Consider the following 12,583-nt stretch of genomic DNA (forward strand, 5'->3'; position numbering starts at 1 on the left):
GGTGATGCAGAGCTTTGAATTTTATACGGCTGGTGATTGGCAACCAGTGGAGTTTCCGGACCTGTGAAGCAATTGACTTGTATTTAGGGTTGTTTGTTATCAACCTGGCTGCGGCATTCTGCACCATCTGAAGTTTATTGGTGACCTTTGTCTGTGCATTAAGAAGGAGACCATTGCAATAATCAATTTTTGACAAAACTAATGTGCTTATTAGGGTTTTCCTGGCAGCAAGCGGTAGGAATGTATCATTCTTGGAGTGTGAAAGGCTGATTAAACGATTGAGTTGGCGTGGGGCAGAAAGGTGAGTTTGTCATCAAACAGGACACCTAGATTTCTCACTTTGGTTACCGGGAGTGGTGGTGGGCCAAAGGAGGTTGACCACCAAGTAGAAGACCAAACCGGGTGGAGCTTTCCGAAAATCAAAACTTCTGTTTTGTCAGAGTTTAAGCAATTATTGGCCATCCAGGTGCTAATTGCAAGCATTCCCTCTTGGAAGCTGGCAGCGATTGCTCCTCCATCATTATGGATATTGAGCACCAGTTGTGTGTCGTCAGCGTAGGAGGTAAGTTCCATCCCATGGGCTCTGATGACCCTGGTCAGGTGCGACACATATATGTTAAAGAGTGTCGGACTCAGGGAAGAACCTTGTGGCACACCACACGGGAGAGAAAAAGGTGCTGATTTGAAGGGGCCGTGGGCGACAGCTTGTTTGCGATTGGAGAGAAAGCAATGTGTCTTGCATAAAATACCTATTTTCATCTTTTTGAACAAGATTTTGGGGCTAGTGCTTGCTGTTCATCTTTTTGACCAGTTGCCTGTTTCAGCTTTTTATCTTTATGAGGGTTGTAGATTGTAGATGAGAAATACACTATTTGACAAGACTAATAACATCCATTGCCGGCACTTTTCATTTGCAGGAGTTGCAGGTGGAAAACAAGTGCTTTAAAAAGTCCTTTCTGAAAATGTAATTTACATTCACGTTTTTGATATTTAAAAACGTCTTGATAAATCCCATTTTAGCATAGAAATCAGTTTGGAAACTTCCCTTTAAAAGTGCTAATTATCCGGAGTTGCACGACCATAAAGAGGCACAAGTTGACAAGCCTAGTGCCTTTATATAGTCAGAGAATTCTGGGACTGGATTATTCCTTATAATACATGGTCCCCACTGTTTTATCTGCTTTCCGATATTACTTCCCTACTTACCGTAGATGCATGTCATGTTTAACACCTTTACCCAGTCCTTGTTTTTTAGCCAACAGCACTTAGCATGCGGTAATTTGGAGCCACCATTTGTAATGTTCAAATCCAGCTACAAGGCATTGATTACAGTATGATGTTGACTGAAAAAACAGGCCTGGCTGCAGGTACCACACATGGCATGCTAGTAGGAGGAAAGTACACATGGTATAAAGCACCCCCAGCAGTGTAATTTAAGGATATTGCAAGTCACAGAGAAGTTCCATGACCAGATAGAGGAACTAGGCCAAATGCTGACTTCCTTATTAAGGTTATGGAACTCTGATATGACTCCAATATTCCTTTTGTGTCCAGCAAGGTGTAAATTATCCCATATATTACATGGTGACACCGTCTCCTCTCACACAAATCATTTTGTTCCTGAATGTGTAGCTCTTGCATATGAAAGGTATAGCATGTTTGCAGATATGAAGAAAAAAAATGGAATCCCTAGTGCAAAATTAAACACATCGAAAAAGCTGTTAGATATTTGTTGCAAAAAGAAATTTGAATCAGTTTAATACAAGTCAGTTAAAAAAAGCTGTAGTAGCTTGGAATCTGTAAAAATATGCAAAAAGATACTAACATTTCTATAATTACCTAAGGAGTGCAGGAAATAAATATGTTGCCAAAAATAACTCCATTCTGCTTATGACGGTTCTTTATACCGCTACTTTAACCCCTTGGCTGCGGCGGGAATTCCGCCGCAGCGCTGGGGTGGGTTTGGGGGCAGCGCGGTGGCGCTGTGCTCATGACGTAGCCACTCCGTCATGAGCCACGGTTGAGCTGTGCTCATGACGGAGTGGTTCCGTCATGAGCGCTGAAAGGGTTATACTTCGTGACCTGACCCTCCCTTCCTCTTGGCTGCTAGCTCTGGCAGCAGGCATTGTGATGTCAGAACTCAACTGTAGGTATTACAGTTGAGTTGTGATGTCATTTCGTATGTCACAAGTTGCTTGTTATAAAGAAATTTGAGACAGGATTTTATACATGGATAGCAGAATTCTATGTATTATAGGCAAATAACAATATTGGCAGAGAACAAAACATATTCATTAAGTAAACTATCAAACTGTTCCTAAAAGTACATGCAACTATTCGCTGAAAGATACAAATCATGGGATCTTGTCTTTATCAAGTGCTACCATGGTTATCATGGTTGTGCTTTGGTTTTATTTACCAACATTATAATCACTGCTTTCCATCAAAAATCATAGTTTTGTGCACACTGAAAATGTTTATGTACAGCTGCTGCATAATTGCTGCTGCTCCTGATTGTTCATACTAAGCAAAAATGGGGTCCTTCGGGTTGACTGGAAGTTACGTGTGGATCTGGAGCAAGGAATAGTCATATACTTTCCATCAAAATGTGCAAGAAAAAGGAAATATCAGATGGCTAAACTTGTGTAAAGTAGAACAAGAATGGTACCAAAAGCATGGGGAAAGCACAAGGAACAGATGCAGAGCAAGACAGACAAAGCTGTTAGGGACAGGAGACCACTGATCATATTGTCACTTCCTACCATATGCTCTTGTAGTTGGTGACTGCATACATCATCTACAGGATAAATCTCAGTACTTAATTTGAACCAGTGGTTGCCAGTGGAGGGCACCAGCACTTATTTTTGGTTATCAGCCCTTATTTTTCTGCAAAAGAGAGCAAGAGACGAAAAACAAACAAAGCTGGAAGACAAAGGAATAGAAAGATGGAATAACCATGATAAAGACCGTGCATTGAGAGTTTTTCTTTAACTATGAGACACTGATGCTGGGCCATGCTTACCACAAAAGAGTAGTTGTGTGAGAGATTGTGCATAGACAACTGAAGACAGTCAGTGTGCTCAGAAAAGGCAGAAATGTGTTTTTATCTCTTAGCTTCCGGCAAACAGCGAGTTTGCTCAAGTTACTACACACAATTTCTATTGCGACTAATTCGGTAAAATGCGTCTGCCACCTTTGTGCCTTTATGAGGACAGATCATTGTGACTCATTTGCAAAACTAATTACAAGCAAGTATTGAAGTGATTTTCTAATTACAAGTGTATTCTGAAATCTGAACATGCAGCAAGGTAATTTGTTTTGACATGGGCACACAGGGTACAGAGCCAGAGATAGTGGCACTGTTGTTATGGTTCAGATCCATATTTTCAATTAAATGAATGTTTTGAATTTCTTAAAAATTGGGAGTCCTGTTGCAAACCGGCACTGAACCTTGTAAACCTCTAGCAAAACATATTTTGCACAAGTCCTAGCAAAGAAACAGTGGAGGATAAAAAAATGCATTTCTTGTTTTAGGTCCCATAGGGGCAATGAACAATTTTAACACAGTTAAAGTGAAGTTGTGATGATGAAACAATACCTAAACCCTTCTGAAGGGTACCATTTTTGGATATCTACAGGGTCATAAATAATGCCTAGGCCATGCACTGCTAATGTATTGTGCAGTATTACATATTTATTACTGTTTAACCTGGGTATTAACCACCAGCTAAAAGCTGCTTGTAATTAAGCGATGCGAAAAACAGGGGCAGGCTCAAATTACAATCCCCCCTAAGGGTGTTAATGTTCAAATGAAAATGAAGACTATTTGTTTCAGTTTCAATCATCCTGTTTCAGTCTCATTTACAAACTAGTGTAAACTGTGACTGCAAAAGCACAGCAGGGCAAACATTTTTTTGTGTACTCAAGTGTTTTTGCAGCCAATTTATGCAAGTACAAAATGTACAATATTGTAAGCAAACATATTTTTATCAACTGTTTTGCATGCATTATTACCCCTTGTATGCAGTGGTTTTGTGCAGGTGAGAACGAGAAGTGCAAATACTGGAGCAGGCATAATTTGTGCTCACATTCACCTGGGTACTATTGTTAAGGTGAGTACAAATCCTGTTCACATCTACATGTAAGACTAGCATCCAGCTGTAAATTGCATTGTTTTCTTTCATAGTTTCTTCTACCTACATTCTGTCAAACCTAGCCAGAAAATGGTGGGTTGAGATAATTCTGAAATATTTAACTGTAGCCCTCTATAATTTGCATTTCCTCTTAAGCATCATCATAAAAAAACAATTGCAAATATTTTTGGAATTGTCGGGATTTGCTCAACAATCATTTCCTATACCTATTACCTTTAGGTCATACGTCAAAAAGTCCATGTAATATTTTTTAAGTTTTAAAAGTACATTTATTGAAAACAAAATAAGGTATCAGAATATGGAACAATATAGTACAGATAATTATACAAGGAATAGCACTTAACTAAACTATTTGTCTATGAGAAGAAAATTATAAACGGTTTAGAAAAAAAGGTTTTGTTATACAAGAGGAAAAAAACAAGTGTATTACATATAAATATACAATATATTTATATCCATACGCATCATACTTAACTGTATTATACAAAAATAAAGGAAAGTCAGGGGGGTTGAGGAACTTCTTGCTGGGTGGGTGCACGTACAAAAGGAACGTTGTGTGCTATCATCCAAGAACTGTGTAACAGGAGACCACAGGCTTTGATGTTTCAGGGCCAAAGACAAGGGGTAAAGTTATTTGTTTCCAATCTATGATTATAGCAGACTGTATACCACCATGCCTGAAAAGATAATTTGGACAGATCTTTCCAGTTCTTGGTGATCTGTTGGAAAGCAGCTGCCAATAATAAATCCAAAATACGTGTGTTAAAAGAGAGTGAGCGTCAAGCTTCATATAAACTGCCTAACAAAACATTAGGGAGAGAAAGAGGATTATTGTGTGAAAAATGGAGTTAACCTGAACCCAAATCTGTTTCCAGAAACAAAGCACTGAGGGGCAGATAAAAAGTAAATGTTTTAAATCTCCCTGTACCAAAGAATATGTCCAACATGTAAAAGCAGTAGCTGGTTTCCTTTTGCACAATAATGCAGGGATCAGTAAGAGTCCATTATATATTTTTAAAAAGGGACTCCGTGGTGTTTGCGACTCTAAAAGATTTCCTGATTTTAGACCAAATTTTTGTCCAGAGAGGGATTGACAAGTTAACCTCAAAATCGGATTCCTAGGCTAATTCTACCTTTGTTTTGCATCTGGTAGGCTCGGAAGAGATTAAATAGGAGTAAACTATAGCAGCTCTGGGAGAGGTATGCAACAAAATGGGCAAGTGATTAGTAGGGAAGTTTGTCGAGGAAAGAGAAAGTTGACATTGTTCGTAGGTGCTGCAAAGGGCTTTAAGTAATATTACATATTTATTCTTGAACGAAGAGAGAAAATTAAATTGATGGCAAATTTGAGAAAAAGATAAAAAAGTATTGTGCTCAAAAAGTTGGTGCACCCAAATTAAGCCTTTGTTTCTCCAGGACTTGCAGTAAATGGGTTTATTGTTAACTAATATAATGTTATTGTGCTAAATGGTGGAGTTAAGAAAGGTATCAATATCTGTGGAAGTATTGTGAAAAATAGAGTCTAGTAACTTACAAGAATGTTTAACAATAGGTGTAGAGAGAGATTGTGGCTTGCGAGTGAAAGATAAATATTCTCAAAAAGAGAAGGGAAGAAGGAAAGTCTTTTCCATTTCCACCCATAACGGGCACACCAATGAGGAAGTGGAGAACCACCGAGAAGATTGACGCAATAAAAACGCCTTGTGATACTTAGGAAAGTCTGGAAATTTTACCAACCCTCCGATTTTGGACAAGTCAATCTGAGTAATGACATGCGAGTATTTTTATGATTCCAGAGGAACGAAATGAGGATAGAACTAATCTTCCAAAAGTATTCAAGGGGCATGGACAGTGGGAGATTAGACACAGTAAACAATATAATAGGGCTTAACATAATTTTAATGGTGTTCAAACAACCCCACCAGGAAAGATTCAAAGGATGCCATCTACTAGTCAGGGTGATTGATTAATGTATACATTTCTCCAAATTTTAAAAAAAAGTGAAGGCGAAAGAGAAGGGGAAAACCACAAATCCAGATATTTAATGTGCTGAGGGTTCCACATGAAATTGGATATAACAAAATCCTCTTTAAAAGTGAATTTAGCCAGGGGTAATATTTCACATTTCTCAATTTATAGCCGGAGACCGGAGACATCTTACAGTTGTAAGATGCAACTTCTTGAAAAAAAGGCAGCAGTGATGAAAGAGGTTGAGAAAGGAACATTAAAACTTAATCAGCAAAAGCTGCAAACCAGTAAAGGGAAATCCACGAACATCTTGAGTCTGTCGCAACCTGGATAGAAAAGGTTCTAGTGCTAAATTAAAAAGAAAAGGGGAAAGAGCAGCCTTGATGAATACCTCTACCTAAAGTCAAATAGGAAGGCCATTAGCACAGATAGCTGCTCTTGGGTCAGTCTGCTAGAGAGAGATTAGGGAGATCATTTTTGGACCGAAACCAAACCAACAGAGTATGAAATAGAAAGGGCCAATAAACCCGATTGAAGGCTTTCTCTGCATCCAACGAAATTGCCACAATAGATTCAGATTTAAAAGAAGAGTTAGAAAGAATATCAAAAAATAAACTAGTATTATCGGAGATTAGCATCCTTTAACAAAACCAGTTTGCTCTTTACCAAGCAAGTTAGAAAGGTAGGAATCAAGACGCAAAGCTAATGCGTTGGAGAATATTTTATAGTTTACAATAACTAGTGAAATAGGCCTGTAATTCTTGCAAAAGTGGGGATATTTACCCTCCTTAGGGATGAGGCAAATTAAAGCATCCAAAAAGGAACCGGAGGAAGCGCAGGAGAGTGAGAAAGAGGTTATGAGATCATGCAATTTAGTGAGGACTAACTTAGCAAAATATGAATAGAATTCAACAGTAAAAGCATCAGGACCAGGGGCCTTGTCTTTTTTAGTGTGTTCAGTGCAGTATGTAATGCAGTTTGTAATACATCAGTTTCCAATAATGAAAGATCAATAGACTTATCTACAGATCTATGAATAGATGTAAGATATTGAGAAATGTTAGAATCAGAAATCATGTTATCAGGTGTATACAAAGAGTCATAATATCGAACAAAATTCACACAAAATTTCAGTCTTTATATATTGGCGTCTGAGACGCATCAATAATTGATTCAATATTGAACTTATTGATCTTCACCATAAGGTATTTTGCTAATAATTTCCCTGACTTATTCTGACCCCCATAAAACTTTGCACTAGATTTTAACAAAAATAATGAGGCGTTACCTGTAGACTCCTTATTAAATTGGAATTTAGAGCGGACAAGTTCTGATAAACATTCTTATAAAATATAAAAGGAATGTTCCAGTCTCTTTATCTGTGCCCGTAGGTCAATGGTATGAATATGTGAGGCCTTCCATTTTTTAGAGACATATGTGATGATAAAGTCATGTGCTGTTGTTTTTTAAGCATCCCAAATAACATGAAAAGGCAAGGTATCTGTCTGATTAAGGTGAAAATATTAATGAAAAAAAAACTCAAACGAGGAGTGCAAGAGTAAAGGGGAAGATCAATTTGAAGGGAAATCGGGGAACGATCAGATATTAGGATTGACCCAATATCTGCAGAACATAGAGATCGTGAAACATTGTGTGATACAAAGAAGTAGTTAATTCGAGATTGGGTCTGATGCACAGGGGAAAAGTAAGTATATTCTCTCAAAGTAGGTTTGCAAAGTCTGCAGGCATTTATTCATTTCCGTTGTTTAACCGTATGGACAAAACGTTTGTGAACCTTATTTGGTATAAAGGTAACCGTAGAATTACGGTCGCTAAAGGGGTCTACTATCTGATTACAATCACCAACCAGAATAAAGTTCTTATCGGGTACTTTACGAGAACCTGATTCAGGTCAAACCAAAAATGGGTGTCATTAATAGTAGGAGAATAGATATTTAACAAAGAGACTGGAACCTTCCCAATTAATAGGTTAGTATAAAGCCATCTACCTGCATTATCAGATTCTTGGGAGATCAGCTTAGAACACAATGATTTTGTGGCATGAAGTAATAACCCTGTTCATTTTACCATCCCCCGGGGAAAAAAATACTTTGCCCACCCATCCCCTTTTTAATTCAAGGGACCCTTTTCAATTTAAGTGACCCTTTTCAATTTAAGGGACTCTTGTTCTGTAAGGTGTGACTCTTGGAGTAAGGCTATCTTAGCATATAGATGAGATAAAAGGGTTAGGTACGAGAATTTAAACCTCTGACATTCCAAGAAATGATTTTTAAGAACATACATCAATGTCAAGTAATAAATGATTCTGTCCTTCATAGCAAATAAATGAAGTAAGAAAAATAGACCGTAAAATGACATGTACGTATCCAGTAACTGTAAGGCATAAATGATAGAGAATAAAGAGCAGAAAAGAATGAGAGGAGGAGAAAAAACAGTAATGCACTAAGAGCAAAAAACAATGAAAGTGAAGAAAGGTTCCATAAAGAAAGAAGAACATTAATGACAGGAAGAGAGACAAGCAAACATACCTATAAAGAGCAGAATTCCAAGGGGAGATGGGGAGAAGAGGCCACATGGAACAGATTGTAAGTCGAGAGTCCATGGGGAGAGCACATCACATATTACATAAGACGAGGAGGACCACAAACGCATATAAGATACCTGTAAGAAAAGTAAATATTTAATATTCTCTACTAAAAAATAGCAATATTTGAAGGAAAAGAAAACTCTTGGGAGCTCAACATGAGTAATTCAAAGTATAATAAACATATTATGCAAAAGTGTTAACTTTAAACTAGTAAATCTAAAAAAACTGAATTACAAGCAAACATCATTTAAGAAACAAATGATCCTGAAGTTTCCATATTTTCTATCTTGCAGTCATTGATGAAGCTCTTCGGTTTAACAGGATCTTCATATAGTCTTGTTTTTATATTTAACTTTAAACTGGCATGGGTGAAATCAGCCAAAACGAGCTCCAAGTGTAAGGAGATCAGGTCTCAAGTTAAGGAAGTTTTTTCTCCTGTCTGCAGTAGACTCAACATAGTCTTGGGAGAAAAATAGAGGACTTCCTGACCAAAAAATATACTTCAGTGACTTAACGGCTGATAGAACTTGAAGTGGGTCAGTATACTCAAGAAAATACATAATGACTCCTCTTGGTTTACGTGCGGAGGAGACCGCTGCTGACTGATGGCCTACCCTGCGGGCACGTTGAATATAAAGATGAGTATCCTCTGGCATATTCAAAAGTTTGGGAAGGAAGGATTTTAGAAAGATGACAGAGTGAGGTCCTTCCGCTACCTCAGGCAAACCATAAAGGCGAAGATTATTCTGTCTACTCGTGTTTTCCCGATTCTCAACTTGTTGTTGGAGAGGAGACCTGGTTCTGAATAGAATTAATTTTGTTGGTAGCTGAGTCAAAAGATGCGATGTTCTGGAATGGTAAGAAATGGTAAAAAATAAAATCTCAAATGGAATCAAAGCCAGCACCTCAGCGCAAAAACTTACACCCCAGCACTGCACTGGCTGAAACTATGAAAGGTCAGCCACACAGATGGTAATTAAGAGGAAAAGAACATCAAAATGTTCAAAATGTGAGGAAAACCATTGAAGAAGCAGGTGAGAGGCAGGAGAAGAAAAATTCACAGAGCTTGAGTAAAACAGGATAAGGTACCTTCATTTCCATCAGGAGTTGGGTAAAAAGAGCAATTTACGACTCCTGTAATAGCCCTCTTTTCCTCAGAATGAAAGCATACTTGTGAGCAACTGCCGAGAATACAAAATTGCGGCCGGCACCTTGAGAAGAGATGAGCCGTCAGCCGGAAGTGCTACGCGGCTAATTAAAAAGCCGCAAAGCAAAGAAAAACTATGTTGGGCATCTATGTGGCTTCCGCACTTGAACTGGAATCAACAATCTTACAGGAAGAGCTGCGACATTGCTCACCTCCAGCTTTGACCCGCACAGGACTACGCGGGCACCGCCATCTTCCATGGGCTCCAAGCCACACCCCCGTCCTTGTAATATTTAATAGACAGTCTTTTAGATATTGCCACTTTTCTCTCCAAAACGTATAGAAAAATCAAATCTTGTTCTCTGCCTCAGACTGAAAGAACTTTCCCACATGGTTTTTCTGAGAATTAATATTCAATGAGGTGGGACAACTTGATATCTATATTAGAATAAAACAAGTTATGTAGTCTTCTAGTCTTTAGAAATCTGCTGATGGTATACATTTCAGAAACAATATCAAATTATTTTATTTGGGAATTTATATTGAGTGTGCAATCTCTGTTCTCAAAATATCCATTCCTGTTTTTATTGAGCATTTTATTTAAATTTGAGCAGCTGCATGCATGTAAACATAGATGAGAATGCATCCATTAATGGCCATGACCCATGTTCCCTACCATGCATGCAATATTGGGGTTCATCAACAATAATCTAGGAGCCATCAACAAGTAAATAGTTTGCCACTAACATTGTTTCTATTGTACAGTGTGTTTCCTGAATGTGCCATTGAACATTAGCAGTTTAGGAACATTTTTTTATTGACAAGTGAATGCCCTACTTTCATACCTTCAAATGAGAATGCCTGAGTACTTTTATGACATAACTTAATCCATTTTGTATTCTGATGACCCCTTTTATAAATGTTGAAATCCCCATATTGTATGCTAAAATAGATAGTATGTTTATCCTACAATAGAAATCAAATATGGGCGTTCTCAGAATTAGGCTATCTTGTTCAGTTATCATGTGGAAAGAACATGATGCCAGGAAGTTTTACGGCTGCTAGTGGTATTCTTAAAGGAAATTGATAATGTTCTGACACAGTCCCACTAAACGGTGACATTTTTATATATTTGTTAAGTCTTGGATTTCCTATGTAGTGCTGACTGCAGGTCTTTGATGCATAATTCCCTTGCTGGCCAATGGATAGTAGAATTGGTGTTTCCATGTCACTCAACCTGGTTTAGATCCATTGTTTGCATTCCTGGGCTTTTCGTTTACATTTCCTTGCTTTCAAGTGTGCCAATTAAACTTATTAATTGGACGACAACTTCCAGAAGATATTAGAATTTCAAATCATGATGCCCTGGTGACATAAAGCAATGAAGCGATCCTGGAGAATTTAATTGTTAAGACAAATTTAAAATATTTTAAGAAGAGGAAACTTGTTTTAAAAGATGTGGCAGTGTGTCTTGCTGAATGTGGATGAGTTGGTTAAGTGTCTCAAAGTGCTTAAACTGTCATCTAATGTCTGCTCCTCATGCTGTCCACCAGTAGGAGTTCGTTGTACTATCCATCAGAGCCAAAACCATACGATGCCCGCATGTCTCATCTGCATTATACACTAATCATCATTCCTGGACCTCAAAATGCATACCACCACCAACTCTGCATGCCAACCCCAGTGCACTGTCATTGCACTGCGAATCAATGAACACTATGACTCTCTAGTGTCAGCTTATCATACCTGTCCACAGATGTGAAATGCAGAAAGTGCTGTCACTTCTTACCATGTGTCAGTTGCAGCTCCTCAAATTCATCAGTGCCGGCTTCATACCATGTATGGCTCTGCCTTCTCCTTACACTATTCATCAGTGGCATTACACACTATCAACCAGTAACTACTTTCCAATTGACCAGCACTGGCAACTTGTTTACACATAATAATGGTGCCTGCTCTTTATACAGTCTTATACCATAGCTCCCAATAACTCAAACATGTTCCACTTCTTCATTGTGCCCATTTTTTGCGCACTAAAACCTGGCAGTTTGACTCAAAGCCACTTTTGAGAAATCATCATATCTCCATGTGAATGTAAAGTTCCTACATTGCCTACAAGTGTTGTTTCCCCACTGCCAACCAATGCCCTTTTGTGACCATGCACATCAGAAGCAGCTTCTCACACAGCACACAAGTTTCACCTTCTCATATTGTCTACTAGTTCCAGCTTCCCAGGCTGCCTTTCAGTTCAAGCCTCTCGTACTTACCCGTCCATGCTCCATATAATGCTCACAAGTGTGCAATTCTCACAATGTCACCAATCATATCCCTTAATGGTGCCCATAAGGACAGTCTATTTCAATTCTCACTGTTCTCAGGTGTACTTGCTCATCAAAATTTACACCACTGCCAGCCTCACCATCCCCTACATATTACCCCTCAAGCTGCCTACCAGTAACTGCTTAATAACTGTGCTAACTAGGCAAACTGCTCACAAGTGCAAGCTCTATCAGTTGTCATTCAGTGGCACACATCTCTTCACACTGCCTATCAGTCTGAATTCTTCTGGCTTCCAAGAAGTGACGTTTTCTTTGACTGCCCACTGTGCTTACCAGTTGTCACTCCACTCTTCAAACATGCCACTGATGCCTGCTTCTAAATTTGACCATTAGTGCCCCCTTATTAGGAGGGTGAACAGTGCAAGCC

General features: G+C 38.5%; 1 protein-coding gene across 1 annotated transcript in view; it reads right to left on the bottom strand.

Annotated features, from left to right (window-relative positions):
* The window catches only part of LOC146775989 (uncharacterized), a 649,670-nt gene that overhangs the window by 51,472 nt on the left and 585,615 nt on the right, over positions 1–12,583 (bottom strand). Inside the window, exon 11 of the mRNA XM_085637079.1 lies at positions 8,672–8,804. The gene's annotated coding sequence lies outside the window, so the exon portion shown is untranslated. The remainder of the gene's footprint in view (positions 1–8,671; positions 8,805–12,583) is intronic.

This window comes from Triturus cristatus, chromosome 12 (genome assembly GCF_964204655.1).
Source record: "Triturus cristatus chromosome 12, aTriCri1.1, whole genome shotgun sequence".
NCBI classification, from domain to species: Eukaryota; Metazoa; Chordata; class Amphibia; order Caudata; family Salamandridae; genus Triturus; species Triturus cristatus.